Source organism: Culex pipiens, chromosome 1 (genome assembly GCF_016801865.2).
Source record: "Culex pipiens pallens isolate TS chromosome 1, TS_CPP_V2, whole genome shotgun sequence".
Taxonomy (NCBI): domain Eukaryota; kingdom Metazoa; phylum Arthropoda; class Insecta; order Diptera; family Culicidae; genus Culex; species Culex pipiens.
Genome location: NC_068937.1, coordinates 115177871 through 115204191, shown reverse-complemented (window position 1 = coordinate 115204191; position 26321 = coordinate 115177871). Strand labels below are relative to the sequence as shown.

At 36.7% G+C, this 26321-nt stretch overlaps 2 non-coding genes across 2 annotated transcripts; one reads left to right on the top strand and one right to left on the bottom strand.

The window, feature by feature from the left end:
* The first annotated feature begins 5944 nt into the window (after window positions 1-5944).
* Window positions 5945-6016, top strand: Trnaq-cug (transfer RNA glutamine (anticodon CUG)). The gene has a single exon. It is a non-coding gene; the product is annotated as a tRNA-Gln (tRNA).
* An 11202-nt stretch (window positions 6017-17218) lies between these two features.
* On the bottom strand, window positions 17219-17290 carry Trnaq-cug (transfer RNA glutamine (anticodon CUG)). The gene has a single exon. It is a non-coding gene; the product is annotated as a tRNA-Gln (tRNA).
* Window positions 17291-26321: the final 9031 nt, after the last annotated feature.

Genomic DNA, 26321 nt, shown 5'->3' with positions numbered 1-26321 from the left:
TTATCCGATTACCCATACAAACCTTCGGAAAATCGAAACTTCGGATAATCGAGGCTTTGGATATTTATTTTTTTTTAATTGAAGCATTTACACTTTGACACATTTAAGATCATAATATTGCATATATTTTGAGTACAGTCCCGACTTGATTATCCAAAGGTCTTACCAAAATTGCACTTCGGATGGTGGAATCACAAAAAAAATCGTTGTCTTATTTTAGATTGAACTACTCTAAAGTGATCTCAAATTTTGAAATTCATGATGGCGGCCAAAATGATGGTGATAAAATATTGAAAAAAATATTTTTATTATATTTTTAAATGGGCACTAAACTATTCAAATTTGATTAAAATGGGGTCGCAGAACGCGTATTTGATGTTTAAAGAAAGAAAACACTTTTTTTTGTTTTGTTTTTTTTTTTTTTTTGATCATTCGATTATCCGATGTCCCATACAAATCTTCGGAAAATCGAAACTTCAGATAATCGAGGCTTCGGATAATCGAGTCTGAACTGTAATTATAAAACATTATGATAAAAAAAATGGCTGACAAGGATGTCCCAAAAAACGCGATACTGCGAGAACCCTCTGAAACAATGTTTTCAAGCAACGAAAAATTCTGAAAAAAAAAATCGTTCATATCTCGCAATTTGCAATAAACTGAAAAACGGCCTGTTTTTACAGAACATATGGTCGCTATCGTGCTATCTTGTCGTTTGTCGCTTTTAGACGTTTCGAGAAAAACGCGTTTTAATTGTTGACCCTCACAATAACAATAACAAACACGTTTTGTTTGGTTGACCATTACGTGCTTTTTCCCCAAAGTTTGGTTTATTTTGATTGCCTAGGTCTCGAGTTATAATTACAATTGTTTACGGCAGTCAAGCTTGTACGTGTGTCAAACGCGTTCTGATCTGAAATCCCTTTGGCCAGTTGTCGCACCTACATCAATTTTCAGGGTGTGTCAAGTTAGCATGACAAGATTGAAACTTTTTGCATATGAGGAGCGACATCAATGCACAGAGTTTTTTTTATTGAATATCTCAGGATTGAAATTGAATTTTGAGGATCTGTGAAGGTCTAACGGTGAGGCATTGTGAGCTGCACAAAATGGCGTTCTTAACTCAATTTGACCCAAAATGCACGTACGGCAAGTTAGCACGGCATCGACAATTTCTTATTTTGCCAAAAAAAATGAGATCAAATTACTCCTTATTTCGTTTTTAATAATAGGGTCCCACCAATATTGTTATGTATTTAAAATAATCCAAGAAGCTGTCAATTTGCCAACATATTGGAGTTTAAAATAGTAGTTTATACAAAAAGTTGCAAAAAGATGATTTTTTTAGCACGAGATGTACATTTATCCAACGAGGTTCACCGAGTTGGATAAATACGACGAGTGCTGAAAAAATCAAGTTTTGCGAGTGCTAAAAAAAAACAAGTTCTGCAGCTAGTTCCATACAACATTTTTTGCAACTCCGAAAAGTGAAATTATAAGTCAAATGTTCATGTATTTTGTCAATAAATCGTTCAAATCAAAAAAATATTAACCCTCTACAACCCAACCCCGCTTCTAGACGGGCTTCGATTTAAAAAATCGCCAAAAATCAATTTTTCAACCAAATTTTGATCTTCAAAAAGCATTGGAAAGAAGAACTTTAAAATTTTTGGAAAATTTTGGGGTTGGAAGTTTGACTTGTTTTATGTGACTTTGCCAATGTTTTTAAAAATGAATTTTTTTAGGGGTCAACTTTGGCTGTGTTTTTTACTAACATTTCCTATATTTTAAGTAAAAAGAAGTATGCAGTAATTTTTCTAGTGCCCCAGACTATGCCTCTACGCATTTATTTACAATTTAAATGATAATGGTTCCACTTCATAGCAGAAAATGTGAAAAACATGCAAAAAAATGAAAACATGAAAAAATTAGATAGGCAAAATGTAAACTAAACAAGATAAATGCAAATTAAAATACTAAAAATGATACAAGAAAAATATAAAACAAGAGAAGTAAAGTTTTTCGTAGAACAAAAGTTGCTCAAAATGACCTCCTGAACACGGGAAAAATAAAAAAAATTCAAAAAAAATTTGGGCAGTAGAGGGTTAAAAAGTATTACTTTTCGATAAAAAAAAATACTAAAAAGTTCAACTTTCCAGCACCCATTTCAGTGCTGAAAACTAGAATTTTTTAACATTTATTTTGAAAAGTGTTGCTATTCGTTATTTTTGAAACAGAAAAGTAGGCCATTTCGTCGTTCAAGAATTACAGGAAAAGTAAATAGTTTCACGACGGAATTTCAAAAATCATATTTAAAAAAATATTACAAATTCCTCTCTGAAAACTATTTAAAAAAAAATAAACATAAAACGAATGACTCAAAAAAGTACTATAGAAAACCCTAATTTTGAGTTTTAAATGGAAATTCAGAAGCCTTCCGTGTCTAGTTCAGCCCACCTCCTTAACCAGCGGTTTTCCCACTCACCGAAAAAAAAAAAGAAAATGTGTTCATGACATGCATTCCTCAGGTGGTGGCCGAGAACAAAGAGCAGGCTGACGAGTCCTGATTTTCCACTAATAATGTTCAGCAGCTTATTGCAGTTTTCGTCAGAAGCAGGCAAGAGTGCATGCATTTTCTCATTCTCAATTTCGCCCTGATGAGAGATTGAATTTTCATGTTCTCATTTTCATCACCCGCGCCTTTTCTACGCCATCACCAGGAAATTTGTAGGGTACGGTGTCCTATTGTTGATAGAGTTTAAAAACTTGCATGTGAAATTTATTGCAAAATCATACAATTTTTACAGATCAATTGATTGAAAATAGAACCGAAATACGTTCAAATCCCCTCTAAATAGTGCGGATCAACGGCCGTCTAAGGAGAGTAAGCTTTCAAGAAAATTAAAATTTAGAATCAGGCACTAGGTGAGCTGGCAAGAAAAGGGTGTTGCGAGAACAGAAAAAAAGAGTCAAATCTAGTGTACAGGAAGGAAACCTTAGAGTGCAAAAAAAGTCCGGGAAGTAGCTCCGTATGAAGTCGAGTAGAGAGGGTTATTAGTAGGCTTAGTGATTTTTCACGCTAAAAAATTGCAAATTTCACGGGGACCTTAATTTTAAAACACCAAATTTCACGGAAATTTCGCGGAACGTGAAAAATGTTAAAATAACTATCAAAATCTTATGTTAAACATACAGAAACTACATTTTTTGCTTAATTATACATTGTTTTCAATAAAAATAAAAGTTCCTAACGTTCAACGTGGCACTAAAAAAAAACTTTTAGTAATTTAAAAAAATCCACTTGGTTTATGGTTGGGCTCTCTATCTACTTTGAAACTAAAATGTAGGGCATGCAAATTATCATTAATTGAGCTGCTTTTTTAATGTTCGACTAATATAGCTAAACAGTTTTCGCTGATTTGCTACTTTTTTATCCTTTACATTTTATTGAAATTCATATCAAAGCCAAATTCAACAAAACAACTTTAACTTTTTTTTATGGCATTTTGCCCAGTTGAACATATTTTTAGAGTTTTCATCACTTTTCAAAAACTAAATTTAAAATCGATAGGCAAAAGTAATTTAATCTGTAACGAAATCTTCAAAATCCGAACAGAAAACAAACATTTTTTTTAAATTTCCACGGGAGCCATCCACCGAAGTATTTAAATATCGTGAAAATTAAACAGGTGAAATTTTCTTAAAGGTGACTTTAAAGATAAAAAAAACCGAATAGAGAAAAAAAACAACTAATAAATATTTATTTAATGTTGAATAACCTAGCATGAATCTTTTAACATCTTTCAAAATTAATGAAAATATTGCTAAATTAATTAAGTTTCCTAAGTAAAATTTATGAAATATTTTTTAGAGCATCAAATAAAGAGCAATCTATTTTCTAAATATGTTTCTTTGCTCTGATGAATTAGAATTTTTCTATCTGTTTTTTTTTGCTCCTCCGTATACTCATTGACCGGAGGAAAAGGGAAAGACGACTTCTTTCACTGAATGCTACTTTAAAATAAATTGTTTGCTTTTAATTGATTTCAAAAAAATCAATAAAATTTAAAGAAAAAACTGTGCAATCTTTAAAAAAAATATCACAATTCACTTGTTTAATCGAATTTAACATGTTTCGGTTGAAAAAGACAGAGTTTGTAAAAAATACGTGAATATTTTTTTTCTTTGACTGATTTTTGTTAACATCGTTTAAGTTTTCGCAGCATTCACTTCTTAGTAAATGTTGTATCAATTTCATGTTAATTTTGGTTTTGCTAACATTTTTTTAAATGGTTCATATCACATATTTCAATTGAAAACTAATAAAATTTAAGTCTTTTATGAATGAAATTTTGATTATATTATTATTTTTTCATGTCACATTTTTCAATTGAAAACCAATAAAATTTAAGTCTTTTATGAATGAAATTTTGATTATATTATTATTTTTTCATGTCACATTTTTCAATTGAAATCCAATAAAATTTAAGTCTTTTATGAATGAAATTTTGATTATATTATTATTTTAAAGAATTGGTCTGAGAAAAATTGATAAATTTCACGGGATTTCACGGAAATCTTCAAATTTCACGAATTTCACGCTGTCCGTGAAATCGTGAAAATTCACTAACCCTAGTTATTAGATACAAGATTGATGAGAATCGAAATTTTCCAAGTCAGTGCAGCTTTCAGCACACCAAACCCCCCGGCATTCACCAGGCTACAGAACTGCTGATAATGACAAATAACGTGCGATGCATGAATCAAGCCAAAACTAATCTGCTAGAGTGGGTGTTTAGATCATCTTCGATAGGTTGGGGTGTGTGTAGTTCGTAGTTTAGTATGCACTAGATATAGATAGATGGACTTCCAAGGCACTTTTAGGATAGGCAAACACACACACACACACACATCAAGAGATTTGCGAAAGATGGTTTAAAGTTGTAAAAAACAAGTTGAAAAGTTTGCGATGTGAAGATTTGGTCTGATTTGGCAGAGTGGTCTGAGTGAAGTAACGTTAAGCTTACTTACCTCAGCTCGACCGCTGGAAAACTGGTAGGATGAACTGGAACGAAAGGAAAAACGATGGTTGTGATTAGTTGTTTTTTTTTAAATTTGATTTTCATACAAAATTTAAACGATCTTTCTCAAGCATTCTGCTTTAAAATGGTCAGGCCTACTGCGTGAAGTTAACCGCGTGGATGATTCGGTAGGATTGAGTTTGAGCACTACCTAACAGAAGTCCAGGGTGACAACTCAAATCTCATGCTTCAATGAATACAAATGATTTCAAATAATAATTCATTTATAGAACTAGAGTTAATACAACAGCAAAGTTTATTGCTTTCTATTTTTGGCTTTATGCTATTGCTATTTCAAATCTAATATGTAGAAATAACGATAATTCCTGCTAACTAACCGAACAAACAGCTTTCCATTGCTCTATTTTTGTCCATCCAACTGGATAGCGGTAATTTACGTTCCAATTGGACCAGTCCACCTTGTTGGGTTCCAATTAGTGCCCGAATCGCTCCCAGGTAAATTCGAAACATGCCCACGTAGACCGTTACAACAAGCAACAACGCGAAATTAATTCGTCCACAGGCCCCAGCCAAAAATCCCTGCCGTGAATCCCTGCTCATCATCCACAGGATCCATTCAGTTCGGCGAAATGTACGAGTCGAGTTGGGGGATGACCGCTCACAGTATGAAATCGAATTATGGTCGACGGTTATGCGATTGTAATTCTGTCAATCAGATTCGGTTGGAAGTTGGGGCTCACCTCAAGGTGATTACAGATCTTGAGTGGTCATCTACAACTGAGGAAGGTTGTTTCAATATCTTGATTTCAGATTAGATTTTTGCTAATCTTTCCATTTGTCCTATTGGGATAAGCAAAATGAAATGAAACAGCTGACAAATTAGATTGAACTGTCAACAACCTGGTTCTATGGTGTAATGGTTAGCACTTTGGACTCTGAATCCAACGATCCGAGTTCAAATCTCGGTAGAACCTGCAAGGTAGATTTTTTTATGCAGTACCGAGCATGACCTCGTTCAGAGAACCTCCAGCCATGAATAATTGAAAATCCTAATTATAATTAATTAATTACTTTATCAAACTCGTTCAACAAAATCACTTCATTGTGTAGAGTTCATCTCGTTCAGCTTTTCGAAGCACAAACGACCACCACACCAAACAACATCGACTAGAATCACTATTATTGTTATTGTTATAGACAAAAGTCCCGGGTGCTCTATTTTGGGAAGGGGCCACCTTTTTGGCGCGCAAACGTGCCTTCGCCGTTGCGACGATGTATGCAAATAGAGTCCTTACCCCGCCGCCGTTACGCCATGATGATTGGTGAAAATCGCTGATCTTTGCCTCCTTCTCTACCCAATAGAACAAGGACGGTTGACGTGGAACACATGTTTCGGTTCCTCCTCTCGGGCGCTGTGACGAGGAATCGGGCGCCATAGGTCGTGCCACGGGGCAGGGTTTGTTTGAAAATTATCATATCGTTACGGGCCGTTGGTTGGTAAAGGGGGGTTTGACTCAACACGTTGGTAGTAATGTCGCTCCGGAACCGTTCCGTAATGACCGGTTCCAAGGTGTGGCTCTATAATGGGGTCAAAATTTCACGAAGTTTAACACGTCGCAGGACAAGTTTTGGTTTTTTTTGTTGAACCCCGGTTGTTCCGGATTGTGGTTCCCGGTCACGGAACGGCCACCGGTGAACACGGGTTCCAACGTCGAAATTGGCCGTGCGACGTGTCAAACTTCATCATTTGTGCCGGAGAAATCAAAGCAACGATTTTCACGAAACAAAAATTTAAATCGCAGAAGTTAGCTCCGAATTTCATCCCTGCTACATTTGGCTCCCCTCCTGACAACAAAGTTCCCAAACAACCGGCTCAAACAGTGCCCCATCAGCAAATCCCCAAACGGGGGACCAGTTTTTCGGCTGCCGACGAGCAGGATGATTCTCCACAGCTTTTTGATAAGGATAATGAGCATAACAATGGTGTGTTACACACTACTGGTATAGTGATTACATTATCCCCTGCTCAACGATCTCGTCGTCGTCGTCGTCGTCGCCGCCCATGTTGTTGTGGGCTGGAGTTTTACAACAGTCGTCGTGCAAATCGGCGATGGGGTGTGCTCCGCACTGGGGAGCACAGTTTTCCCACAGCTTTTCCATCAGCATCGTTTGTCGGCTTTTCCCGGAGACGACGGCGATGATGATGTGATGACATGCCACGTTCGTCGTACATTTGAAACTATTTTTACAAGGGATCCGGGGAAAGGGGATTTCAAATGAGGACTCATTTTGGCGTTGTGATTGTAAAATTTTACGGATGCCGCAAATCTAGTTAAGGGGTGGATCGGTTCGATGTTGTCTTCTTGTGGTAGGCTGTTTTCCAAATAAATGACTCGTTCATATCTGTTACAGCTTAATTTGGAAAAAACGTGTGGAAGTTTGAACAAGAGGACATCAAAACAACTAAAAAAACTAAAAAACGAACTACAAACTCCAAACTCCAAAACGAAAGCCCTTTTGAACCGCAGGACACAAACTTAATTCAATCTTGTTTGAAGTGGGTCCACTTTTAATCTTTTCACTCCCGAGCCAAGTACCCACTTGCGCTCACTCCATTCCGGATTAACGAGGCACCAAAATTAACTCGGACCCTCTTCAGTCACCGGCTGCTACTGTCCGAGAGCGTCAAAATGGCCAGAGTAAGCCACCTTTTAAGCATAATTGCTTTCCCCGGAACACAGTTCGGAACAATGCTTGAAAAATTCATTTCCAACTTGGGAGAAAGTGGCTGACCACAAACGAAAAAATATTAGAACAGCAAAAGTCGAAAGAATTTACCTATTTCAAAGCGGGATTTTCACTTTGCTGGGCTGCGGTCAAGGTTTTTCTTACCTGTATGGCACACACAAACACGAAAAGTCACTTTGAATTTCCACACCACAACGGTGGCGGCGAAAGGATTTAAAACTACTTCAAACGGAAACTCGAAGAAGGTGGGAGAAACCTCATTCGGCAAGATGGTGCTGCTGAAGATGGACTTAAGATTTACACCTTTTCGAGGGTGGTGGTGGCGACTCAGAAGAAAATAAAATCGAATGTGGGATTTCCATTTTTTTTTCAGGACTATTTGAGACTATGAACATGAGACAAGAAACAAGAAACAAGAAACAAGAAACAAGAAACAAGAAACAAGAAACAAGAAACAAGAAACAAGAAACAAGAAACAAGAAACAAGAAACAAGAAACAAGAAACAAGAAACAAGAAACAAGAAACAAGAAACAAGAAACAAGAAACAAGAAACAAGAAACAAGAAACAAGAAACAAGAAACAAGAAACAAGAAACAAGAAACAAGAAACAAGAAACAAGAAACAAGGAACAAGAAACAAGAAACAAGAAACAAGAAACAAGAAACAAGAAACAAGAAACAAGAAACAAGAAACAAGAAACAAGAAACAAGAAACAAGAAACAAGAAACAAGAAACAAGAAACAAGAAACAAGAAACAAGAAACAAGAAACAAGAAACAAGAAACAAGAAACAAGAAACAAGAAACAAGAAACAAGAAACAAGAAACAAGAAACAAGAAACAAGAAACAAGAAACAAGAAACAAGAAACAAGAAACTAAGCCGAAATGGTTTTTTTGCTTTAAAGTTTATGATGAGTAGTCACCCTGTGCTCGAACTCACTTTATCCTTCCCAAAGCCAATGGGTTTTTGTCGTTCGTGCATTTTTTATCAGCGTAATGAAAGCCATTACACACACACACACAAACACACCACTCACCCACACAGAGTTACATTGTTTCCCTCTTCAGTAGGACTGTTTTCGTTTTCGATTTCGCAGCAAAACCGCAGCGCTCCGTTTGGACCGCAAGAAGTGGTCAGGGGCCAAGATGCTGCCGCCGGAATAATCCCTCCGAAAGTCCGAGAAGCAACTAACAGCACGGAACCGGCGTTTGGTTTGAGAAATGAACCGGTTAATAATTTATCGCTTTAAGGGAATATCCGCAGAACACGATTAGAAATTCATGGGAATATAAATGTTTTACCCACGCTCTCTCTGTTTGGGGTCTGTGTGGGTGCGTTGCTACACGTTTGTATTTGTAAGGATTGTATCGTTACACAGAGAGCAACAGAAAAAAACAACCCCAAGAAACTATAACCACTTGTGCTTAGTGCTTCTGGCAGGAGTTATAGTTGTGGGCCAATTCGTAACGACAGCAGCAGCAATGGAACGATTTCAATTGAGTGGTACACACTCAGGTTCGGAATGACCACATTTCCTGCGGGGGTGGTAATGGAAAAACTGCCAAAATCAAATTAATGAACCGGTGAAATTGTTCTAGCTGTTGGAGGATAAGGTGAATAAAAATGGACTGCAGAATCTCCGATATAGCGGGTTTGCATCAAAGTCCTCACAGTGAAAAAAAGGTGGATTTTGGAAGGTTGAAAAACTGATGGTTGAATACAGTGAAACCTCTTTTTACGCGATGCATTACGTTTTTCTAATTTGTCGATTTCTCTAGAATGACGCAACATTTTTGCAATCTTCTAAAAGCAGTTTGTAGCATTTGTTCAGACCTACAAAACGCTTTTTGGGGCATGCAAAAATATTGTATGGTTTAAGAGAAATCAACGAAATAAAAAGCGTAACGCCACCGCGTAAAACGAATTTTTTCTGTATTACCTCTTTTTCGAGTTCTGCGACCCTATACTATAATTCCAAAAGCATTTTCTCAATATATCATCACCGGCATTTTGGCCGCATTCATGGAGAGCAATTCCATGTCAAATAGAGAATCGATTGTACCGGACCCACTCCGATTTCAATGAAACTTTGTAGACATGTTATAATACGCTTATGTAAGCCATATTTGTGTATATGGAGCCAATTTTACTCGATAGTGACATTTGGGAAGGGCGCAAGTGTTTTAAATATTTTTGTTTTTCAACTTCAATCTTTTGGGCTTGTTGGAAAGGTCTTTTGATTACCTATCTTACGATGGGTTGCATGATAGATCCGGACAACTTTTTCATCAAAATATTTGAGATCCGGCATCAAAAAAGTGTATACGTACCACTTAATCTGCCGTTTTACGGCGATATGATGTATACGCCATTTTGGACATTTTCAATTTTATTGCACAGTCTGATAAAGAATCTTAAAAGCTACCTCCTGACGAAAGATTTTTTCAAAAAATTGCTCTGGGGCCCATTTTATTAAGCAAACAAACTATGATGTATACGCCAATTTTACTCGTCATGATGTAGGGGAGCTGGGGGTAAGACGGCCAGGCGGGGTAAGACGGCCACCCCACTGTTTTACTAAGTATACTAAGTATACTAAAGTATATTACTAAAATGTTAAGCAATACTGTTCCTCATGCTAAATAATGCATATGGAGTCACCTTTGCCAAACCTATTGTTTGAAATAGTATAAAAATAGCTCAAAATAAACAAATATTTTTTCTACTTGAAACTGGATGTAATTTTTATGATTTACAACTTAGGCATTTTGATTAGGTAACAATATGCAATACTTTCTTTAAATATTTTTTTGCAATTCCGTCGTGAAACTACTTACTTTTCCTGGTATTCTTGAACGACGAAATAGCCTACTTTTCTGTACCAAAAATAACAGAATTGAATAGCAACACTTTTCAAAATAAATGCTGAAAAGTTCAACTTTTCAGCACTCAAATGGGTACTGAAAAGCTGAACTTTTCAGCACTTGTTTCGAAAAGTAACACGTTTCAACATTTTTTTTGATTTAAACGATTTATTGACAAAATACATGAAAATTTGAAATAAAATTTCACACAGTGTGTGTTTTTTGGAATTGCAAAAAATGTTGTATGGAACTCGTTGCAAAACTTGATTTTTTCAGCACTCTTCGTATTTATCCAACTCGGTGAACCTCGTTGGTTAAATGTACGACTCGTGCTGAAAAAATCCTCTTTTTGCAACTTGTTGCATAAACTACTATTTCATGTTAAATTGAAGTTTTCCCTAGATTATGTCCCTCGAAAAAGTTTAAAAAATGCGTTGAGGGATTTGCAAAAAATATTTTTTTAAATAAATAATTTGGGGGCAAGACGGCCACCTCCACGGGGGGTAAGACGGCCACCCGTTATTTGTAAATTTGGTTTGATAAAGGTTGCATTTTTGAAGGATTTTTGACTGTTAAGGCATATTTAAGACATATTTGACATACTTTCGATAAAACTATCAATTTTTTATCAAAATGCTGTTAACTGCCGGTTCGTCAATATTCCTTACTGTGATATAGCAAAATTCATCGAATAGTTAAAATCCATTCAAACTTTTAATAAAAGTAAATATAAAATTTGTTAAAATATCAAATTTGTTGAATAACATTTTTCTTCACAATTGAAACTTGTTTTTTTCAACCAAAGTAGTCATGATTTTCAGAGAAGTCTGTTCAACCAATCATGTAGGTATTTGGGTGGATTTAGCAAAGTTATCAAGTTAATTTATAGCACTGACCGTCTTACCCCACATGGGTGGCCGTCTTACCCCGCGTGTTTCATATATATCCGTTTTCAATTATTTTTTTTAAAATTGCTGAAAAGTATTGAAAATTGGTTTTTAGACCAACTAATTTATGTCATTTCTATAATGGACTATTAGTAGAACAATATGTACCTGATTTGAGATCAAAATAATCTGTAGTGTTAATTTTATGAGACTTCTCCCTTAGGGTGGCCGTCTTACCCCCATCTCCCCTATGTATACATTGAGAATTGATAGAAGTCAAATTCAATACTGTTTGAATGTTGATTTGAGGTTTTGGGACCAAATCAAGACTGGGCAATATTTTATTACATTATTTCGATTTGATTCTTAAGGGGACGTCCATTAGGCGTCATCCATAAAGTACGTCACGTTCTGAGGGAAGAGCAGGCTTGCCACAAATACAGATTTTTCAGCACAGGCCCGAAACACAAACGAATTTTTTTTTACAGTCCGAATAAATTTGAGCAGTTTTTGTTAAATTGGCCAAAAAGATAAACATTGTTAGCATCTTTTGGCATGTTCAGTTTTTGGTAAGAATATTATTCTTTAAAGTTATACTCGATTGAGTGTTTGGTATGTGCCAAAAAAATCTGTATTTGTGGCAAGCCTGGGGAAGAGGGGGGTTTTGAGCAAGCGTGACGTTGTGTGTTAAAAGCATAGGGAAATCGTGACAAAGGGGGTGGAGTAAATTTTGGCTGATTTTAATGTGACGTACTTAATGGATGACACCTTATCCACATCCACGTAGACACTTTTTTGAAAATTCTAGACCCACCCACCTCTCTTGCGGACAATTGTTCATGCAAAAAATGTGTTTATGGAGCGTAGACAATCGCTAAGGGAACGTTCTTTTATTACGTAACGCAAAAAATCGGATTTTAGACCCCCCCCCCCCCTCGTAACAAAATTTCCAAACAAATTTTAAAAATTTTGTATGGAGCGTAACACGGCCTCCGAACCCCCCCTCCTCAACTGCGTTACGTAATAAAAGAACGCTCCCTAATACCCTCCCCCCCTTAAAGTATCCACGTGGACAATGCATTACGGGATCCGCACAGCTATCAAAATAACTGGCACAAATAATAAAGCCAGCTTTGATCGAGCAATGTATACATACATCATTGGGCAGGAAAAGTAGTGATTTTTTATTGCTATTTTTTCGGCCAAATGATGTTTGTGGTTTAAAATCGTAGAGAATAGGAAAAAACAAGAAATTTTGTAGGGGCCACATTTTTATTGTACTTTTTAACAGTTTCTACAGAGCAGACCTTAAATTAGTCATTTTAAATAGAAAAAATGAACAAATACAGAAAATCGTGTCTACAGCAAAATCACCTCAATGGCGTAAACATCATATCGCCGTAAAACGGCAGTTAAGTGCTCATAACTTTTGATGGGGTTGTCAGATCTTGAATCTTTTGAACGCGTTGGAAAGGTCTTTCAAATACCTTTCTAACAATATATAGCATAACGGGTTTTCTTACAAAAACCACACTTTTTTACAATATTTCAAACTCTAGCCAAATCGTTTTTTTAGCATAACTTATGAAGTACTTTCCTAAACTTCATAATATTAACTAGGGTCCTGTGGGACCTCAAGATGGATCGAATAAGACCAAAACGGTCCAAATCGGTTCAGCCGGTCCGGAGATAATCGTGTGCATATTTTTCGGTGCACGGACTTACAGACATACACACGCACAGACATTCGTTCAGAATTTGATTCTGAGTCGATAGGTATACGTGAAGGTGGGTCTACGAGGTCAAATAAAGAAGTCAATTTTTCGAGTGATTTTATAGTCTTTCCTCATTGAGGTGAGGAAGGTAAAAATGATGAAAAAATTGGGTTTTTGATGGTTTTTGACAATTTCTATAAGACAGACTTGAATTTTCAGTCTCGTAAAAAAATTACCGGAAAGCTCGTCCAATTTCCCATAAGATTGTCGTTGACCACATTTCAATTGGAAGTATGGGTTTATGTATAGGTATTGGGATATGTATAAGCTTATTTCATTGCTCACAACTGAAAACAGAATTTTTTTTTTTTCATTGTAGTTCAGTGGATGGTAGTAACCTGGATAGTAAATTAGCTTAAAACATCAAAAATACTAGTCTTTATCACTACTACACTTGCAAGTGCCTCATTTTACAACTTAGTGTACATGCACTTTGGGGAAAATCTGGTTGCTGTTCGTTTTTTGATTTGAATTGCTAACTATCTTAAAGTTCCTTTTAAAATTTGTTGAAAAACAATGCTAATTATGCTATGACGAGTTTTCCACCGATGCAGTATAAAATGTTGGAAAACTGCTAGTTAACAATCCGAAGGAATATATCTACCGTTTTAAGTAATTCTACCTAAAATAGTAAATAAAAATGTGAAGTTACACAGAAAAGATGAAAATTTCTCCATTTTTTATAAATGCTAAGTAAAACTCCAGAAATTTATTTTAACACATACTACTCACAAGAAGAATTGTTCAATGGTGGTTAAATTTCAAACTTTGTATAATTATTAATAAAGCCTTCCCACATCAAACAAAAACACACTTGCCGACACACACACACACACGTGTCCATCACGGTTGGAAAGGGTGTTTTTGGGCCAACCAACCCACCAACCCTCCACTTCCCCTGAGATGAACCGTGTGGTTTATTGGCAAATTTGGCTTCGCACTGGACTCTAGGATCAAAGAGGCTCTTTCCAGCGTTGTTTTCCAGGCTTTTACCGTTGTTTGTTGCGGAGGTTGTTCTGGTTTCTGGTGAAACCGCCATGGTTTATCCTTTGGAACAAAGGTTCACCACCTCGGGGGTATTGATGAGTCTTGAAGTTTGATTGAATTTAAGCCTACGGTTAGACAAACAAACACACACACACATACAAGGTTTGAGAGATGAGCAAGTTTGGCCACTTTTCCCACCCCCCAACCGGTCTACTGCCGCACAAAAAGGGGTTGTTGCTTTCGGTCGACTTTACACCGGGGGAAAAAGTTGATCCAAAGCCAAATAGAGCTTGAAAATCAAACATTCTAACCGGGGTTTCCGGGAGGAACTGGGGAAGGTGAAGTTTTGAATGTGTGTGTGTGTGCTGAAAAAATAGAAACGTGCTAAAGTTTTGTTTCTGATTTCTGACGTTCATTGGTGCTGAGGCAACAGGGTAGAAGAACTTTTGCAAAATTGGAACAAATGAAATAACAATGGAACTTGTTGCTTTTTTTGGGAAAAGGGATAAAAAAAAGGCAGCAAAAATAGAATTTATACAATATAAAGCATGAAAAGAGTGAAAGCCCGAGGAAAAATGAGCAAAACTTTGTTCACCGCTAAACTGGGGATGAGGCTATAATTGGACACGTGCCAAACATTTCATCATTTGTGGAAGGGGTGGAGATAGCACTACGAACACGATCTGGATCAATTATGACAAAGTTTGGGTCTAAAGCAAATACGGACTCAATGGAAGTTGTTCGATATTGAAATTTGAGACAAGACGCTACGTACAGTTAGCTTCGGAAATAGACTTTTTTATGTTATAATAATGCCTGAAATTTATTTCAGGATTTTAGTATTTTTTTTTTCGTCGTTTATGATATTGTTAATTTCAACTGTAATTTAAACAGTAAAAATTAACAATGTAATAAGCGACGAAAAAAAATACTAAAATCTAGAAAATTCATTTCAAACAATATTTTGATATGAAAAAGTCAAACTGAACTAAATTCTGCGATTTGGGCCCTTTTCGAATGATAATCGTTTTTTTAACATTCTAAAATTATTTTTTCAAAAGAATTAAAAAAATTCAAATAATTTTTTTACGATGAAAACGGATCGTTTGTTCCAAGATAGCGTCAATTGAAAAATGAGAACTTATTGGGTGCCAGTGTTTTCCCCCCCCCCCCCCCCCCCCACTCTCATTTTCATTATTAGGGAAGCCATATCACAATTTAAAAAAGAACAGAGAAGATATTGTTTCAAGGCTGGACTAGGAATAACGAAAACAAAGTTTACTATATCTAGTACCAATGACTACTTTCTTTCTTTTATTTAGAACTAGGATGAATACTACCCAGACACGGCGTTTTTGGATCATTTGGGCTCACCTGAATTTCAACTAAAAATTCAGAGAAACTATTTTGAACACGCGATTTGCGATTCACTTAAAAATTGTCTATTTTCATGGAAAATATCTTATTTTGTTCTAAAACATTCAAAATGATCCAGGAAGTTTTCATGTTAAAGTTTGAACTGGCGTGAAATTTTTAAGAATTTTTTTCTAAAAACTAGTATAAAAAAAAATTGTCGCCAGAGTTAATTCCATAAAAAAATAAAAATGTTTAAACATTGAATTTACGAGCCATGGTTTCCACATTTGAATGAACTAGGTGTTTAAAAATGCATTTTACACCTGCCCAGTTGTTCATTAGTTTCCAAAATACCTAAGTATAAATGATTTTTTTTTGCAAAAAAAAAGTTTTTGCGGTGCTGTACATTAGAATTTCATCAAAAATTCAAAATACTTTGAATCCAGCCCAAACATGCTAAATATGATTATAAATGCAGAAAAATGCGTTTTAGATTGTTTTAAGTTGATTTGCCTCTATTTTCATTAAAAAAAAATCCAAAAGTTATTTTCAATTTCTGATTGAAGTTTTCTTGTTTTTGCAGAAATGCAATTTTTTTTCTGTTGAAAATCTAAAATTGTGTAATTTGAACTGGGAACGACCAATAAATCACGTGTACCCTTTTATGAAAATTATTTTAATGATTATACTCAGGGCTATTCAGAAAAAGTTATACAAACTAATTAATAATCCATTACTTAATTTCACTGAAAGCTGGATACCAAAAATTAGTATTTCCAATTTTCGAAATTTCGGATTCAACAGATTTTTTTTTTTTAGATCTTACAAAATGTTTCATTCACCCAAAAAGCAAAAAAGAAAGAATTTTGTTTATTGAACCTTTCAAACAAACTTCAGATAACATTTGAAATTGGAAAAGACATCTTTTGAGTCATAATGCATAGTGCACTATGTGAGTTGGGCAAAATCTGGTTCCAGAAAAAATGAAGTTTTGAAGAAAAAAAATAGAAAAATATCGAAAATGTGGTCAAAACTAGATCAAGTTTGCTATCGAAAAGCACTTCACACTGAGCTTATGATAAAGTACACCGTTTTGAAGTATAAGTCACTTTTAGGTAATAATTTTCAAAAAAAATATTTTTTTTTATTTTTTAAATACTTTATGAAAAAAGTTTTCTTCGAAAAAATGTTTTCGAAGAGCTGAGAAAATTTCCTACAATTTTCTCTGTCAGAATAAACTTATTGGATAATTAGAATCAGAGATTCGAATCAATGAAAACTATTTTTTAGTGTCATCAAACTAGCTTGTATTTTTCAACTTACGATATCTCGGAAACTACCGGTTCGATTCAGAAGAAAATGAACCCTTTGAAAAAAAAATCTGATCTTTTCAATAAAAATAATTTCAAATTTTAAAATCAGGAATGCCCTTTGAAGTTAAATGATTAAAATATCTCTATTTGTTCATAACAGTCAGAACTAGCACAATCCTTGTTAGACTAAAATTTTAGTTAATTTTGACGGAATCATTTTACCATTAAAAAAAAAGATTCCCATCAGGTTCTACCGAGATTTGAACTCGGATCGTTGGATTCAGAGTCCAAAGTGCTAACCATTACACCATAGAACCGCTTGACGACGTTACTTTTCTTTCCTTTTCAAAAATTTCCACCCTGTCTCTAGCAAAACAAGCTTTTCCCGCCGGGTATAAATAACAAATCCATCTCGGGAAACTCGGGCCCGGCCTCGAGCAGGTCGGTCACATAGCGATTTTCCCCTTTGGCCGGTCGTCGTCGTCGTCTCAAGACGGCAGAATCAATTATAGTCTCATTAATCTTTCGTCGCATGCTTGGCCCAGTTCGGAGAGTTGAACTCGACTCAGCTCAGCGTTCTGTAGAACTGAACAGTAGACGGTCAGTGTTGGTGGCCTGTCAAAAGGTAAATATCTCGGAATTCTACCTCGCCAACGACGAAACAGCCTCATCAATAATTCTAGTAGATGTGCACAACTACACACATACACGCACACCCCCTTAACGACAATTACACATTTCCTTCAAAGGGACTATAAATTTAACGGTAGTTGGGCGGAGGAGGGAGCCAGGAAAACGGAATTACAGAGTCAACCAGGTCCAGAAGTCGGGGACGAAATAGCGCTGATAAAGATCTACGACACTGTTGGAAGTGGGTTTTTGGGTGGGGAGGAGGGACCCAGCGGGGACTTGAGCTTATCGCGTGGAAGAATCGTTACGCTGCGTTGGGTGCGCTACCGTCGGTGAAGTTCCAACCTATCGCTGGCCTAGGCGAATCGAACCTGTTGATCCTAGTTTAGCGGGGCGGAACTACGAGAGTGATTCAACTAGCTGGACGAAACACGGAAAGATAAACATTGTGTTAGTTTCAGTTGTAGTTGCTCTATCTGATCGAATGAAAACAAGTCTTCTCTCTTTCGCGAGATATCGTTGAAATGCAAGACAAATTATTGTTATTGTTGTGGTTTTTTGGAGAAAATCAAGTGACTGATAAATTAACACGTTATATTCACGTTTCGTTATTTTAATTTGAGTTTAAACTTGACTTGATAAAACAAACACAATACTTTTCCGCTTCTTCAAAAACCGACACACACACACACGACGTTCCGCCAGAATCGATTCCGTCCACCTCTAAATAACGATTTACGCCCCAACCTGCCCCTCTTCCCCACTCTGCTCGAGCGCACCTCACCTATCGCCAGGGTAATTATTTGTCATTTAATTCGATTACCCACCCCGGAAGCCCTAGCCTTCCCGGAATGTCCCGGAAACGACAGCGACTACGACGACGACGACCGGCACTTTTTGTACGCATAAACGTTGATCGTTCACGTGTTGGACTCCTCGTACCGATGCTTTCGGAGGTTAATTTTATTCAGATTTATATTTATTCGCGACCAATTGCTCGCTGGTTCGATAGGCTTTACTCCCCTGGTGGAAATGGATGGTTTCGACCTATAGCGAGGATTGGACCACATCGAACTGGTGCCGGTGGTGCTGCCACGGTTGATTACAAATTATTCCGTCGGTATAATTGTTGTTAATTTGCGGTTTTTGTTCTGGGTCTGGGCTGCATACTGAATGCTCCTGAAGATCTACTGGCGTATGTCCTCGTATGGATTTCCGTGTCGGTTCAGTGTGGTCCGAAAGGGATCAAATAAAGAAAAATCATTTTCTATTTGTGAAACGGGATTTTCTCGAAGTACTTGATTTAGGATATGAGCCAATTTCACAAATATGAGTTGATTGAAAACAGACTCGATTTTCCGAAGTTTGATTATCCGAAGGTTTGTATGAGACACTTTGGATAATCGAATCAGAAAACAAATTTTTGTTTGATTTTTTTTTCTTTTAACAACAGATTCAAGTTATGCGACCCAATTCAACCAAATCTGAATTGTTGATTTCCTATTAAATTGCAAAATACATCTTCTCAAAATGTTATCGCCGCCATTTTGGCCCCCATTTTGGATTTAAAAATTCTAAATCACGTTGGCGTTGTTTACTTCAGCTCAACAATCAAAAATAAGACAGCGAAAAAAAAATTATTTTTTTTGTGATTCGAATCCGAAGACTAGATTATCCAAAGTAAAAAGTTTCTAAGGTGACGTGAATTGATTCCGACAGTACATTTTGGAAGCGAACAATTTGTTAAGTCAAATATGACTTAAGCCATTCCAAAAGGTTCGGTTGAATTCCAATTTTCTGCAGTTTGGAGATTAATAATGGTATATCGATTCTGTCAAATGAGCAATTCTCTACCAAAACCGGAAATGGATTTTATTTGTATTTTTTGATTTGGCTCAAACTTTGTGGGGGCCTTCCCTATGACCAAATAAACTATTTTGTGTGATTGGTTCATCCATATAAGTCTGGCTGCTGTCCATACAAAAATGGTATGTAAATATTCAAACAGCTGTAACTTTTGAGTGAATTGTCTGATCAATTTGGTGTCTTCGGCAAAGTTGTAGGTATTGTTGAGGATTTTTGAGAAAAAAATAGGTACACGGAAAAAAAATTTGCAGATTTTTTATCAACTTTTTTTTCATTAAAACTCAATTTCCCAAAATACGTATCTTTTGATTTTCGAGATTTTTTGATAAGTGTTAGGGGACAAAAATCCGCAACTTTTGAGCTATAGAGAAACATGGTCAAAAAATCTGCTGCCGAGTTATGAATTTTTTGAAAAAATTGTGATTTTTGGAAAAAGTCGAAGTTTCATGCAAAAACAAGTTTGACATTATATTTCAATGCAAAATTGAATTTGCAATCGAAAAGTACTCTACAGATTTTTTGATAAAGGGCTCCGTTTTCAAGATATAGCCACCGAAAGTTTGATTTTACCGAAATATTTGCAGTTTTTCAATTTTTAAAAATAGTGACCATGAGTGACCGTTTCTAATTTTTTTCGAAAAGATCGGAAAATTTCACGAATGTTTTATGTATTAACATTGATAATTGGACCATTAGTTGCTGAGATATCGTCATTAGAAAATGGTGGGTTATTTTGGTGAGGTTATGAAAACTTCAATTTTCGTGTTTCTTTTTCTTAAAGCGGTTCTATCTCAGCAACCCGAGGTCCAATCTTCAATGTCTCTTTGACAATTTTATAGCAAATTTTCTAAACTTCTCAAAAAAAATATTTTTAGAAATTGTCACTTATGGTCACTGCAAATATTTCACTAAAATCAAACTTTCGGTGGCTATATCTTGAAATCGGAGCCCTTTATCAAAAAATCTGTAGAATACTTTTCGATTGCAAATTCAATTTTGCATTTAAAAATAATGTCTAACTTGTTTTTGCATGAAACTTTGATTTTTTCCAAAAATTACTGGTTATGGCTCAAAAGTTGCGGATTTTTGTCCCCTAAAACATATCAAAAAATCTCGAAAATCAAAAAATACATATTTTGGGAAATTGAGTTTTAGTGAAAAAGAAAATTGATAAAAAAAAATCTGCAATTTTTTTTCCGTGTACCTATTTTTTTTCTCAAAAGTCCTCAACAATACCTACAACTTTGCCGAAGACACCAAATTGATCAGAATATTAACTCAAAAGTTACAGCTGTTTGAATATTTACATACCATTTTTGTATGGACAGCAGCCATAATTGTATGGAGACTTGTATGGGTGAACCAATGACGCAAAATAGATTATTTAATCATAGGGAAGGCCCCTACAAAGTTTAAGTCAAATCAAAAAATACAAAGAATAAAAATGGTCGAAATCGGCCGATTTCGTAGAGAGTTGCTCAAATGCCTTACTAAAGTCTGTGTAAATTGCTTCTACGAAATTGCGATTATGCATTGCTTTCAGTGTAAAATTTACAAATTCTAAAAAGTTGGTGCTAGTAGAGCGGCCTTTAAAAAAGCCATTCTGTTTACATGTGATGCGGTTTTTTACTTGCTGAAAGATTTTTTCATTGATAATAGATTCGAAAAGTTTTGGAATGCAAGACAAAAGGGCAATTCCGCGATAATTACGTATGTCTGATTTTGGGCCTGACTTGAAAATAGGCACCAAAAAAGACTTTTTCCATGTTTGTGGGAATTTTCCAGTATTTATTGACATGTTGAAGAGATGATGCAGTGGAAATGTGCAAGGTACCGTCAGTGGGGGTGACTATGGGTCAAAAAACAATACACATCTCGTAATTTCTTGATAACAAAAACAATTTAAACAACATCGAAAATCTTTCAACGTAGATTTGTTGTTAGATAGTTTACTGACATTTTCCCAAAATATGGTGGATTTTGAAGAACACTACCTTGAATGCCAATAGTTTGAAAATTGACCCAATCTCACCCCTTAGAGGGGGTGACATTAGGTCAAATGAAACTAAAATGATGCTCAAATACAACGATATGGTAAAAACAAGTCATCCAACAGTGTTTCTTGTTCGAGGGAATCGTATTGACATGCTACAATGTTTGAAGTGGAGAATTTCAAACATTTGGGTAGTTTTCGAGCAATTCTAACAAAAGTATTAGAAAAATGATTTTTCGAGAGGTCATTTTTGGCCAAAAACGTACCTCAACTTTAGACAGCTGCCAAAATAACAGGATTTGTTCTAGGAACGAGATTTTTTCAGCGAAGTCATCTTAAGATGTCCCCTACACAACCCTTTTAACAGAATTCAGTTTCAATGAGAAGAACCCGAGAAATAGTAAAATCCGTAAAAAATCACTTTGGCCCAATCTCACCCCCCAGACCCAATGTCACCCCCACTGACGGTAACTTTATTTTACTTCTTTCAATTCTCAATAATCATGATCCACAGCTATGTCGAAGACACCAAATCACTCTGCATTTTTGAATGACATGCGTATTTTGTATAAAGCTTTCTAGGCAGAAATTTACCAACACATTCGAAGTATGTTTACAAGGCTGCTGGGAGATTGTTTGCATCAGATCTCCTGTTTCTTTCTAGCAAAAGTTATTTGTCAGGCGATTTCTAGCTAGGTTTTTCGACTGACCGCCCGATTTTTCAGCCAACATATTTCGTAGGGCTGTGACAGCTCGACCTCGATCATTGTTTGCATCAGGAAACTGTGACGAGGAATTCGTAATTTTTGGGTTAAATTATATTTTTTTCATCGGGCGTACAAAGCCTTATGACCAGCCCGCAAAATTGTCTGGAAAAACGAATGGAGCAAAATGGTTTCTTTTGGCAAAGAGAAATCGATGTGTGAAAAACTATGAACACGATGAACACTTTATGTGCATTATTATTTAGGAAATTTGGCATGAAATTGGTTTTGCCCGGGTCCATCATCCGACCCATCGTTGGTTAGTTTATTAAAAGACCTTTCCAACGAGTCTAAAACATAAAAAAATATGGAAACCCTGTCTCGAGATATGGCCCCTTAAGTGACATTGACGTACTTTTTGGAAGCCGAATCTCAATTAAATGTAGGTAAACTATGTCCAGATCCAATATCCGACCCATCATTGGTTAGGTTATCAAAAGACCTTTCCAACGAGTCTAAAACATAAAAGATCTGGCAACCCTGTCTCGAGATATGGCCACCTAAAGGATATTTATGTACTTTTTTATTCTGGATCTAAAAAATGGATGAAATTTGTGCACAGCCATTGCTGGTAATGAAAGAGGAAGGCCTCAACCACATAGATGGATTAAGTTAGTTTTTTTCTGAGACACGTGTCCAAGCCAGCCAGTCAACTCTGTGTGTGCGTGTATTTGCCCAACACTGTTCGGCGTGTCGACCTTTTTTTCCCACTTTGAATATTAACTGCCACGCGTGTTGTGTCTGAGAGTCCTCAACGGAGCATGGCTAACTCATCTTGGATTCTGTGTTATTGTTAGAAAAATAAAACCATTTCGTTTCTGGGGCTGCTGCTGTTGCCGGCTGGATCTGCCACCGGCACACACATATCCTTCTCTTCATAAATAAATGAATAAAAAGTGCGACTGGAGTGGAGCTCCTTTCAAAACACCAAAAAGAATACAAAATGCGCAACGCCCATGTACCGTGAGTGCTGTGTGTACTGTACAGTGTACATATACAATTCATAAATATTTCATCTATTTTCAATATTTTTCTTCCTCCATTTGGCCCTCGAAGAAGGGCACACCGGAACGTTAGAAATGGTAATTCAGTTCCATTGTAGAGCGTTGAATTGTGATATGCTTTTCCGGGAGAATAGCTGGAATTCAGTGGCCCGGACAGGATGGCGATTCACGGTAAACACCCGGAGTGACTGGACGACGGATAATGCACAACACGACTCGGGATTATCCTGGACCGATGTTGACCGGTTGAATGTGTTCGGACTTGAAGCTGGTGTACTAGCTACATAGTTTGCGATTGAAGGACGTATTCTTGGAATTTAAGTCAGAGTTATGTTGCACAATCTACGCTGTGTTGAACTTTCCACCAAAAAAAGAGACGAGAATGCATTTAAAGTCGTACAAAAAGCACTGATTGTTAATTTTTAGGGACACACTTTTGCATAAAGCGCATACTGTTGATAGAAAATTGCAATAAAAAATGGCTTAGCTTAATTGAAATTCTTATCGTTACTCCATAGTTCCGGAACTCTCCGAATATCTCACGATGCAATCGACACTGCTCGCGGGACGCACACAGATTATGACAGTTGACCCTTTTCCCGTGAAAAAGTGACCACGGCTGATGTCGCGCTCGGAGGTCATGTATGCAAAATATTTCGCTGATTGATTTTCTGGCATTTAGTCCCCTCCCTCCGCCGCTCAGCCTCGTAACGGTATTTTGCAAAGCAAAATTTATCCGGAGAACTTTTTCGACGACCAAGTCACGTACAAAAGGGTGGTTCTGGTCAACGGGGGTGGACGACGGCCCGGCAGCCCTGGAAGAGGTACAAGTGCATGGCGGAAACAGGAAGAAAATTATGCCACCTTTTGCACATGAATGTGTTTCGCTGGAGGTCCTGCGACAGGCCAAAACTGTGTTTTCTGTGGAGGTGCGTGTGACAGTTATGGAAAAATACTTAATTTTCAGCCAAATTTAAAACACACACTTTTTGTTGAATCAAAAAGCTAACTTTAGAGCCAATCATCTATTTTAGAATCTGGTAATCTGAAATCGCACGTCCTATGATGTAAAATTACACCTAGTAAATGTAAATTTACACATTTTTGAAACACGTAATCTGTTCTTACAGATCCCCGGCATTCCAGGATATAATAATAGCATCATTTTTACTGTGAAATATTTTTAACGTAAACAATAAGTAAAACAGTTTCATTTGTATCGTGAATTCCCCATCACTGAGCTCCCCTATAACAAAAAGAGAGAAAGAAGAGTGAGCCCCCGGAACGACACCTCAATAGATGATGGTTAAAAAATAGCGAAATTATCGCGTGTCAGTGGCGGCCGGCACCTTTCGAGGCGAGGTCCTCTCTCCAGGGACCGCCGTCCGTCGGTCGTGTTCCTGGCATCGCCCGTGTCGTGACGACGAAAATAACGGTAATTTACCATAAAATATCACCTTCATCAGGTGGTTCTTGTGTGAGCTGGGCATGTTCCGGCAAAAGTTCACCCGTTTCGGCTTCCGGCCAGACCCGGTTCGGAGTCTCCAGGGCAATAAAACGAGAAAAAATGATATCCAAGATGAAGCTAAGGAAGATAAATCTACAGTAATTTCCCTCTTCTGTTTTTGCACACGCTCTGTCTAGGAGGGGAGGGGGACTCTTCAATTGATGGCTGGTTAAAACCGGGAAAACCGATTCCAGCACGTGCATTCGGACGGTTCGGGAACAAGCAGAAGAAGTCCAGTGAAAAAAACATCTATTTTGCTTGTCAAACTAATGGAATGGACCGACCAACTGGGACCGGTTGAAAATTCCTTTTCAAAGGATATCTCTTCTGGACTGCTTCCGGAAAGAAAATAAACCCCACATATATCTGGCGTGGCTTTTTCTGGTGGTTTATCATAAATATTGTAATTAAATCGCATTATTATATCATTTCCTACAATTTCATAACTTTGCAGTTGGTTAAACTGTCAATATTTTAAATTTTACTAAGCATATAAACATTGAAATAACAAGCTATAGTTTCAACATTTGAATGAAATAAGTGAGCATTTTCCACTACACAGAAAAAAAGTGTAAATTTACCCGACACGGAAATTATGAATCACATGTAAACTCGGTTGATGTAAACTTAAGATTCGATCTAATTGTCTGTATCTCACGCAGTGTTGTTAAAATATCAATTTATCAGCTCTGAGCAACTACAATGCTCAATCCTGAATACCCATGCCCCAAATACAACTGCTCTTCTCTCCGTATTGATATCCTTTGTGCGGAAAAAAGCCGAACACGTTTTTGTGTTTACACACTCGCATTTTTCTTTTCTCTCTCATTCCCGCTTTCACGATCATCCAACCGCAACAGCGTTCAACCACATAAGCCGCCACAAAACGAATTTTGCAAGCGCAGTTTAACGGGACATCATGCGTGGTCGGCTCCCAATCGCCAGAGATTGAGAGACTCAGCGGTGACAGCGCATAGTCGAGAGAAAGGAGAGGAGTGAATTGCCATCACGAGACACAAGAAGAAATCTCACAAGCTATAGTGACGGTCACTATACTCTCAGATGTTTTCGGTGCAGAGATAATCTAATGATATTTTGATATGATTTGTAGCAAATTTACACCTTATCGTATTCAAATTCAAATGATTTATCACGTGCAAAAGTGTTACATCATTAATGATGTAACATTCAGAGTTATTTTTTCTGTGCATTCAGGGGCTTGCGATGTTGAAAGTAAACGTATTAGTGGCCGAAGTACTTCAAACATTTTTCATTATTTTTTTTAAAGAAATGTCTTTTTACGGGTTAAATCCAATTTAAAATCCAAATGCAAAGCGCCAGCTCCTGTTACGCAAAATCATGCTCATATTTGGGATTTGGGCTCAGTACGCCCCAAGGCGACTCAAATCCTATTTTCAAATTCACGACAAGTAGAGGTGGGCAAAACCGCTCTTTTTTAGGAGCCGCTCATTTTCGTTCGCTCATTTAAAAGAGAGAGAGGCTCTTTCGCTCTTTTTCAAAATTAGGATGAAAAGGTTTTTTTTAAGAATCGTGTGATTTTACAAGTTATTACACATTGGACTT